The 9,001-nt window shown below is 48.6% G+C and overlaps 1 non-coding gene across 1 annotated transcript; it reads left to right on the top strand.

The window, feature by feature from the left end:
* Positions 1 to 8,363: 8,363 nt before the first annotated feature.
* Trnaa-agc lies at positions 8,364 to 8,436 on the top strand. The gene has a single exon. It is a non-coding gene; the product is annotated as a tRNA-Ala (tRNA).
* Positions 8,437 to 9,001: the final 565 nt, after the last annotated feature.

Raw genomic sequence — 9,001 nt, 5'->3', positions numbered from 1 at the left:
GCGAGTTGACAGTGTTACGAAAGCAATGCATTAAACATTATGCAAACCGGTATCGAACGGAAGGTGAAAGTGGTGGACCCTGGGGCAGTCGGAGCAAGTCTCCCTGGAAATGGCAGAACCGATCAACACCGTGCCTAAGGTGTTCCCATCTTTGCCATACAAAACCGTCGATTAATTGCTCCAAGCAGCAGTTGAACAATTCACTTTGTTGCCCTCACGCCTTTCGTAGTGCCATAATGCACGCGTCGCTCGTCGTTCGTTGAGGAATTCCTGACGTCGAAACGAACCAGGCGACCGTGTCAGATAGACAGAGGGTCTGAGGGATCTAAAACAAGGGAAAAAAGTAAAGATCATTATCATTCCATTTTGTCGTAATAGGCACTTTAGGAGCATCAGCAGCAGCAGCAGTAGGAGGGTTCGTATTTGGACTCATCACTGTCTCCCTGTCGTTCGACGCACAGCCTCGTAGGAGGAGAGACACACCGATCAGCTATTTGAATTTGGAACTAATGATGCTTTTCCACCCGGACGGCTGCCCTGTGGTCAGTACATAGCCTCCCGTTCTTGTGCATCACGTGGACCCGTGTCTACTAATCTATCTCCCGGGCGTGAGGGAGGAGTGCTCATTTCCCCGTCGAGGTTTCCATTTCCATATCGGCCGCCTCCGGCTTCGCCACCGATTAATGGCACCATCAGCGCGGCCGCTGGCCGGGAATGACGTGACATATTTTTTCCCATCTTCCACGGACGGACACAGCAACGATAAACTGCTCCGTCGGTGCTCTCCCTTCTCGCGCGGCTAAACGTGAGGTCATCTCGGGAGGAGATTTATGAATTGGAACTGATAGCAACTTTCATTAGTCTTCATCAGGATCATTAGGTGATTTGTTTTCCTCCATTTTCATCACACCGGGCGTGCGTTCGAATGTATTTGTGTGTGTGTGTGTCTGTGTGGGCATCATGCGAGAACTCGCCGGAGAATGTTGCGATGAAACAATTTCCAAACGCTTCGCGCGGCTGGCTAATGACAGTGCTTTTCTACTACAGTCTGTTGGCTCCGCAGAGGTTTGGCGCTTGTTCTCCCGCTTTGGGTAACTGTTCATTTACATGTCGTCGCCGTCTTGGGCCGAAAGATGAAGCATTCGATAGTAATGATGGATCAGGTTCGGTGGCGTGTGGCTTTGGCGTGTTTAGTGGAGTGTGGATACCGTTTGTTTACCTTGCCTGATTGGGCATTGTGTTTGTGCTTTTAATCGTTTACCAGCTCGATCATTGGGAATCGTGGCGCGGTGCACGGGGTGTCCGTAACGGGCCACCAAGAATTATGCGATTCGTTTCGAAGTTAGTCTGAGCGGGGGTATTAAATAAAAAAAGAAGCATGACACTTACACCCCCTCAACTGGAGACGTCCCCAAGACATCAACCAATAAACCATTGACATAAAAATAATTTTCACTCGATGAAAAAGGAGTTGATTGTGTGAATGCGCACTCTACTGCAATCGTTCTGTCGGGCTGTTGTGGGAGTGGGTTTTATCACCGGCAAGCAAATAAATCCACCAAATCCGTTCCCTTCCATCGTTAACCGCAACGATCGACCGCAGCCACAGACCTTCGCAGTCATCACAAAAGGCGCGCGCATTGCTTACCGGATGGCCAGATACCGCACCACACCAGAATGCGACATACGACAGCGATGGACATTTTAAGTGGTCGTATTTTTCTAGAAATAGTTTTCGCCATTCCACCTAGCTCGATTGTTTGTTTTTTTCTTTCTCTCCTTCCTTTTGATTCCCTTTATGTCCAGGGACAGGAAATTCAGACAATCGTGTGCTGCAAGTAGATTTCCCTTCCCGCCCGGAACTCGTAGAAAGGCTCGTAAAGGATAAGAGACTTTCACTCCGATACAAAACGCCCAATCTGAAGCCGTTGTTTACCAAGTGTGATGGTTTGCTGCTTGGAGCACCGAGCGGTTGGTAGGCGTTCGGTAGAGGAAAAAGCTAGCCTACACGGTACAACACCACGGTATACAATCATGTACCATTAGGCCCGAAACAAACACGATCCCGTCTGTTGTAGCTGCTCGTACATTTAATTTAGTTATATTCCATTCTCTGCTCGCCTGCCTGCCCGTCATAAAACGATGTAACGTACTGCGCAAGGGATACTACCAGCACACACACACACACACTGGCTACACAATCGACGGACTATTAACTAGTCTCTAGTGGGTTTTTTTTTGCTGCAGAGAGTTGAACGACTCTGGAGAGATCTTTTGCCAGTATTGTAGTGTCTAAATTGTTGGGGTTTGGTCTCTGGAAGGCGTACCGGAACGTGAAGGAGTCACTTTCGAAAAGTGGGTTCGTTTGGAGACGTTTTGGTACATTGGGACATGATTCTTGAGCTTGTGTTCAGAGTGTCCAGGATCACTTGTTGATATGTTTGTGCAATGTTCTCTGAATGAGTGCCTTGCAAAGTTGATAGATGTGATGAATCAAACGTTAGCAATCCTATCTTGAATATCTGTTGCCACCCGATAAAACATCTGCCAGAAAATATTTATTTCCCTCCTATCGTCGTAAATCTTCTGGGGCTGGAAGCTGGAACCCGAAGCTGATACATCGCGCCCGGCCAACCAATCCATCCGATCCGGATCTCCCCATCATCAGCACAGATGATTCGTAAAATACAAGATAATTTGATAATTACGAAGCCCCCAAGCATAGCCGGCCGACTCTGATGTCATCGGGGATCGCTGTTTAGCTCGCGATCAGCTCATCACACATCGTACACACTCGCCGCGCTCGGACCACCCTTATTAATTATGCCAATCGACCGCTCCGTTTCCGACCGACTCTGCGGGCCGACCCGAGGAAACGACTCGGAGAACGATAAATTAAACTCAAAGGATGGCTTGCATGGGACCGAAGGAAAGAAAAGTAAATGTTTTGCATGTTTGTGCGGCTTGGCTTCGATCGGAATCGGGAATCGTTGCCCTCCCATAAACACCTAACCCGTTTCTTAAAATAAAATGAGCCATTTTCGACATGGCCAGTGCGGCGAGGTTAGACTTTTTTTGTCGATCTGTCTAACGAGGAACTTAAAACAAAATATATAAAAAAAAAAACAGAAAAAACAACCAGCATCATCTCGCAGCTGGACGGAATGGCTTGAAAGGGGGTGGGTGGTATAGGGGAAGACATGCTGTTCCCATCTCCAGAGCCGACCGGCCGACGGCGGGGTCCACAGCGTCAAGTGAGGTAAATTCACACTAATTTAGACATCATCACTAGGACGGAATTAAGTTGTCAAGTTGTGTACCCTCTCGGGTCGTTAGAACCTTGCATCTTGTTTTCCGTCCCCTCCTTACTGTTACGAGGTTTGTTACCTGTTTTTGATGTCTTTAGAGAAGTGTTCTTTTGGGAGCAGGAACGCTGTCCGGCGGCGCGTTATAGGCAGTGCTCGAGACACTTGTACAGTGTGTTTTTTCCCCCTCTTCGAGACATTTGAATTCTTAGAAGAAGCAAATTCGTATAAAGGCATCACCCACCACACCAATTCAAAGAAGATTTGGTGAAACAAAACTTCCAAGGTTATGAGTGCACTAGTGGAGGGACCAACGCTTTCAAGCCTGTCAAGCCGGCGTACCGAAAGTAGCGCGCCCAAGAATGCTTCATTGCGCTTCAGCAATCATTTCCACGCAGCCATCCCGAATGCCTATTCGCCCATCGGCACCAGGAGTGGCCAGTTACCGTTCGCAGCATCTTTGGATGAAATAAAATTTTAATTGGATCTCGGCCCCAGCTTACAACGCATCAAACTTGGCGGTTTTTGTGTTAATGGTAAAGAACATTTCGTTCGTCACTTCCTTGCCCAGGCGAGCAGACAAGATGAACTCCAGAACTCCGACCAGAGCCTTAAGATGCCTCTTGGGGATTGGGAATTTTTCGAACCCTCTAACACTGACCGCTACACTTGCCATCCGGGCTGCACTGTTGTTTCCTAGGAAATGGCAACGGTGTTGTCTTGCGGACCTTTGCTGGGTGGTGTTCCAAGATCCGACACTAATTAATCTGCTTTCGCTTGATGATCTGGACAGCGGTGAGCAGCTCGAGAGGCCCTTTGGTGTGTGTATGTTGTGGAATAAATTTTATCTTCATTATTACTGTAAATACGATATCGGAGCCGTGCGTTGCTTAGAGAGCTGTTTGTTTGCCCCGGCCCACGGAAGACAGGCAGGACGGTAAGCCTACTCCGGCTCCAACATCTAGGCAGCAGGCAATGGTCGAATAAATCAGTCACGTACTGGCAATCTCCCATACTGCAAGCCAGATAACGATATCACGGTTCCGATAATTCCCGATAATGAGTTATCCCCTGATGCCGGTAAGCCCGACGAATTGGAAGCAAGAGAGGGGGAGCGAGGGAGGGAAAACTTTTGACCCTTAACGCCTCACGGGAATATCTGTACAAGAAACGAATCGTTTTTAGGATATCCCAGGGGTGGTAGAGGGAGTGGACTACATTTGCAATCGAACCGGCGAGCTGGCAAAGTTCCGCACACACGTAGCACAAATTAAACACAGGAAACTCGTAATGCGTCTAATCAGCTTAGACATCGACGGGCTTGGGGCGAAAGTTACACCGAAGCAAAGGGATCCTAAAAGTTTTGCTAAAACAGTTATTAAACACACATGATAGTGCACGCGCGCTCACTCACACATCGTTTGGATGCTAAATTATTGCTTGGAAATCCTGTTGCGATCGAAACCTCAACAGTGAAGAAGTCATTCCATTTCGTACCTGATTGGGAATATTTACGAGCAGACGCAACAAAAGGCAACAAAAGGTACCAAGCGATGCGTCGTCTGTCGGCTCATCAAATGCGCGTCACATCGGGAGATCGATTCTCCTCGAGCAGCAGCTCTCTATGGCCGGGATCGGGCGCACTCATTGAAGCCAATTTATTGCAGATGGTACTCGATATTAATACCATCCTGGGTGGAGGCAAAGCAAAAACACAGCACCAACCGAGAGCTTCAAGTCTCCTGAAGAATATCCTACCGTTTTTTCGGTCCGGAGCCGTGCTTGGCCGTGTTGTTAGTTGCAGCACAAGAGATGGACTCGCTCCCGCTCGAAACACAGACGACTGCCGGCGGTGGCGGCAGTGCGCAAGTGTACAAAAGTAATGGCCTGTTTACAGCGATCCCACACCCGGTGCTTCGGCGACGCATTATTATCGCCCGCTCGGCTCGGCATGGTTGTTTTCGCGGCGACCATCTGGCCAACGGGTTGCGCTCTCTCGCCTTATAACCCTTTGGCTTTCTTCGCTCGGAACCGGAACCGACGGCGGGACGGGCCCACACCCCGCAGTGGCTTTTGGGGTACACGGGTCCCGGGGCTGTAACAGGCTGCAGGCTCGCTTCTTCGTTTTTATGGTACAACATAAAGGCTGATTATGTTTTGGGGACTGGAGGCAGAAGACGAGGCTCTGAGCGCATCCGGATGGGCTCCCTGTGGCGGAGACCACCATTACCTCGTGAAGTCGAGAACGAACCTGTGATGAGCCACAGGTTTGCTCATTTCCAGCTTGGTATGTGTATGTGTGTGAGTGGGTTCAGTCCCCCACCCATAGGGTCGTTTGTCGCCGTCATGTGAAGCTGGCAAAGAAAGGCAATTATTGTGGCACGCAAGAATTCATAGCTACACATGTGTTTGGTGGTGGACGTGTGGACCGCTTTACTGTAAGGACAGCACACCGGGTGTGCGAGCTCCAAAGTTGTTCTAACCATACTATTCGGCACACGTTATAGCATCCCACCGATATTACGGCTCAAGATGTTCACCACGTGCAGCTGGACCGAACATTGGGGATTTGGGTAAGAGTGTGTGTGTGTGTGTGTGTGTGTGTGTGTGTGTGTGTGTGTGTGTGTGCAATATGAAACTTTGCTCCGTTCTTTTCTCAGCTGGAAGATTGGTCCGCTTTTTTGGGGGCAAAAGTTTAACAGAACCCAGAGCATGTTTCGGTTTTACTCTAATGCAAACAAAAGACTTTTTCCACCGGCACGCTCACACATTGTGTCATTTTCGGGACACCCTGGCGAAGAAACGGCACATTGTAAGCTATTAAATGGGCACGAAATACATCACACTTTCCTAGATTTCCTATCCCATTTCTGTTGCATGCGTCCTGCTAAGGGAAGCATGCAACAATTTCCCGTTTGACCGTTTGCCCATGGCCTAAGATCCCGTGACCGAACGGGGGTGAGGGCGAGTGTCATTACGAGCGGACGGGGATTATACCTGAGCTGCGCACTCTGCGGGAATGCAGCCGCTAAATGGTGGTGGCGTACTTCCACCCCACCACAGCAGGGGTTACTATTTCGCACTTTTGAAGCTCGTTTCATTTTGTGCAGCAACAGCGTTGAGACGTCGCTGGTGGCTTCCTCTTGTCGGAGCGGGGTTGGCGTTGCGAATCGCTTAAAGGTTGCAGCTACACACTAGTAGCTCGGTGGGGCCATGCTTCGTTACTGTACCATTCCCGACATGCGTCATAATTCATTTCGTATATTATGTCATTAGTTGAAATAAATAGCCATAAATTACACGTGCAATAATAAGCACGTTGCTGCTGCTGCTGCTGCTGCTGCGGGTGCGCTCAGCAGTGTGCTCAGGGACAGAATGCATTTATGTCCTCCCTCCCTTTCTACGGTACTGCAACTAAAGATGTACTAAAGTGTGTGCGGGTGGTGAAGAAGACAGACATGAAAAAAAAACCTATGCCAATGGTTCCACTGCCTGGCTTTTGTTTAATGTTGTGTGGATTTTATGTTTCCACGCCAGACGTGTCTGATGCTGCTGCTGCCTTGAACCCGCTATGATGACTGATAAAGTAAGGCTAAACTGACAAACAAAAAACTAGCTGCTGGGAAGAACTGGAAGGGAAGCAACACTTACCACCACTTACCATCATCTCGTGATATTGAAGTCGTTTTTCGTTTTTGAGTTAAGATCTTTTGCTGAAGTGCAATCGGACCAGAATGCGCTGGTCTTGCTTGGTTTGGCTTCACAAAACAATCGCTTCATAATTCATAATCCCGTCGAAAGCAACTCACCAAAACAGACACACTCACCCTTCGCTAAGACAGCCGCGTTATCCCAGGCACAAGCGAAAAGCGATAAATTATGACAAAGTAATAACATTTTTATTGTATCGGCACTCTTTTTCACTCGTCCGAATCTGGCCTGGGTTTGCTTTCCGTTTTCGGAGAGACGTTTCCTTTTTTTTTTTTTTGCTGAGGGTGCTCGGTAAAACACAGTTTCCGAAATGAATGATAAACCACCGAGCACAAATCGGGATAGCCTTCAGTCGGGGCCCGGAACTGCCGGTTGAGGTCCTCCCCGTGCCTCACTGTTACAGCCCACCACCACCACCACCACCTATCAATCAAAACCTCGAAGTTGTCACCAAAATCTACTAACGATTATTTATGAAGCCGAGCGCTCGGAACGCGGTCGTACTGATCCCGCACTTCCCCTTGGTATCCTGACGTACCCTCGGTGCTCCCTCCATTAGCTGGTTGATAAATAATGGAGAACACACTGTGGTCTTCTCGGTAACTCCAACAGATCAGAACAGGCTGATCCCCCCAGTTGCTTCCGAAACGCCAAAGCACGCGTTGTTGTTGCGCCTCTAAGCTTCACGTACGTGCGAGCGTGAGCGCCCGTGCGGGAACATTTTAGGCTTGATAAATGATTCGGAAGGATATCGGATTCCGGTGCGACAAAACCACCACCCTGGGATGTTGGCAATGGTCGGATGAGAGAGGGATTTATCGGAATCGACTTCCAGGTCCAGCTTGGGGACGGCAGCGTGTTGGCTTTTCTGAGATCGAAAGCCCCAACAAATCAGATATTTTCTTAAGCGAGCTGATTTATCTAGTGCAGGCGAAGCAGAAACAGGCCGAAGTGTACTCGCTCTCTGATCGATGATGTATGGAACTGTCGGAGGACAACGGTGAGCACTGCTGCGGGCAATGATTCGCACTCCATCGTGTTAAAGACGAGTGTGTACGTGTATGGGTACATTCTTGCGGTTTGACCGAACGGCGATCGATCTTAACGACGGCGATCGGTTACAGCTTTCCAACCGGGCGTCCATTGCCCTTTCCCGCTCGGTATCGCAGCGTTCGATTCTCCCACCCTTGATATCTCCTTCTGCGCGTTTGGGTGGGGCGCTGCTGCACCGTTACGCCTTGCAGTCTGTTATGGTGGGGTTAGCATAAAAATACGATCGATCGCGTTTCTAAAATGTAGGTCAGCTGGGTGGCTTTTGGAACGCTGGTGGACACCATAGTATCACCAGGGGGTGTAGCTCAGATGGTAGAGCGCTCGCTTAGCATGTGAGAGGTACCGGGATCGATACCCGGCATCTCCAAAAACTCTTTTTAAAGGATTTTTTTTCGGAAGTACACTGTTCACGTTTTCAAAGGATAAACGATGTAAAAGACTTCACTCTCAGACTGATACGAAAATTACGGCTAAAGTTCCGAAGCAATGTGTGCAACTCTGTAATGGCAAACATGGTGCAACTATAGTCGCAAACTCATAAAAAATCAATTAAATTAAGCTAAAATTACATTTAGCAATTTACCTGAATTACCTGCATTACCTCTTACCGTTTTCATCTATTATAAACATTCAAATTGGTGTCCGTTGCATGGTTTTCTACCCCTGAAAAGCTCTCACCAATGGACAACTTTTTAACTTAATCCCTTTTCAACAATTTCGGCAAACAGTGCATCCATCAGCCGTTCAAAACACGCACGTCCTTTCTGGACACGAAATACGCTATCCCTTCCATTCCTCCAGCACACACACACACGGCGTCCCCCTTTTCGGTATCGCCCGTCCGCGCGATACAATTTTCCATACAATTAAAAAGAGGCACCCATCTGTAAAACCACATCAAAGGATTTGCTTCCGAGTTGCTGCTGCTGCTG

Source organism: Anopheles arabiensis, chromosome 2, assembly GCF_016920715.1.
Source record: "Anopheles arabiensis isolate DONGOLA chromosome 2, AaraD3, whole genome shotgun sequence".
Taxonomy (NCBI): Eukaryota; Metazoa; Arthropoda; class Insecta; order Diptera; family Culicidae; genus Anopheles; species Anopheles arabiensis.
Note: the sequence above shows the minus strand (reverse complement) of the source record. Positions and strands in the feature narration are given on the sequence as shown.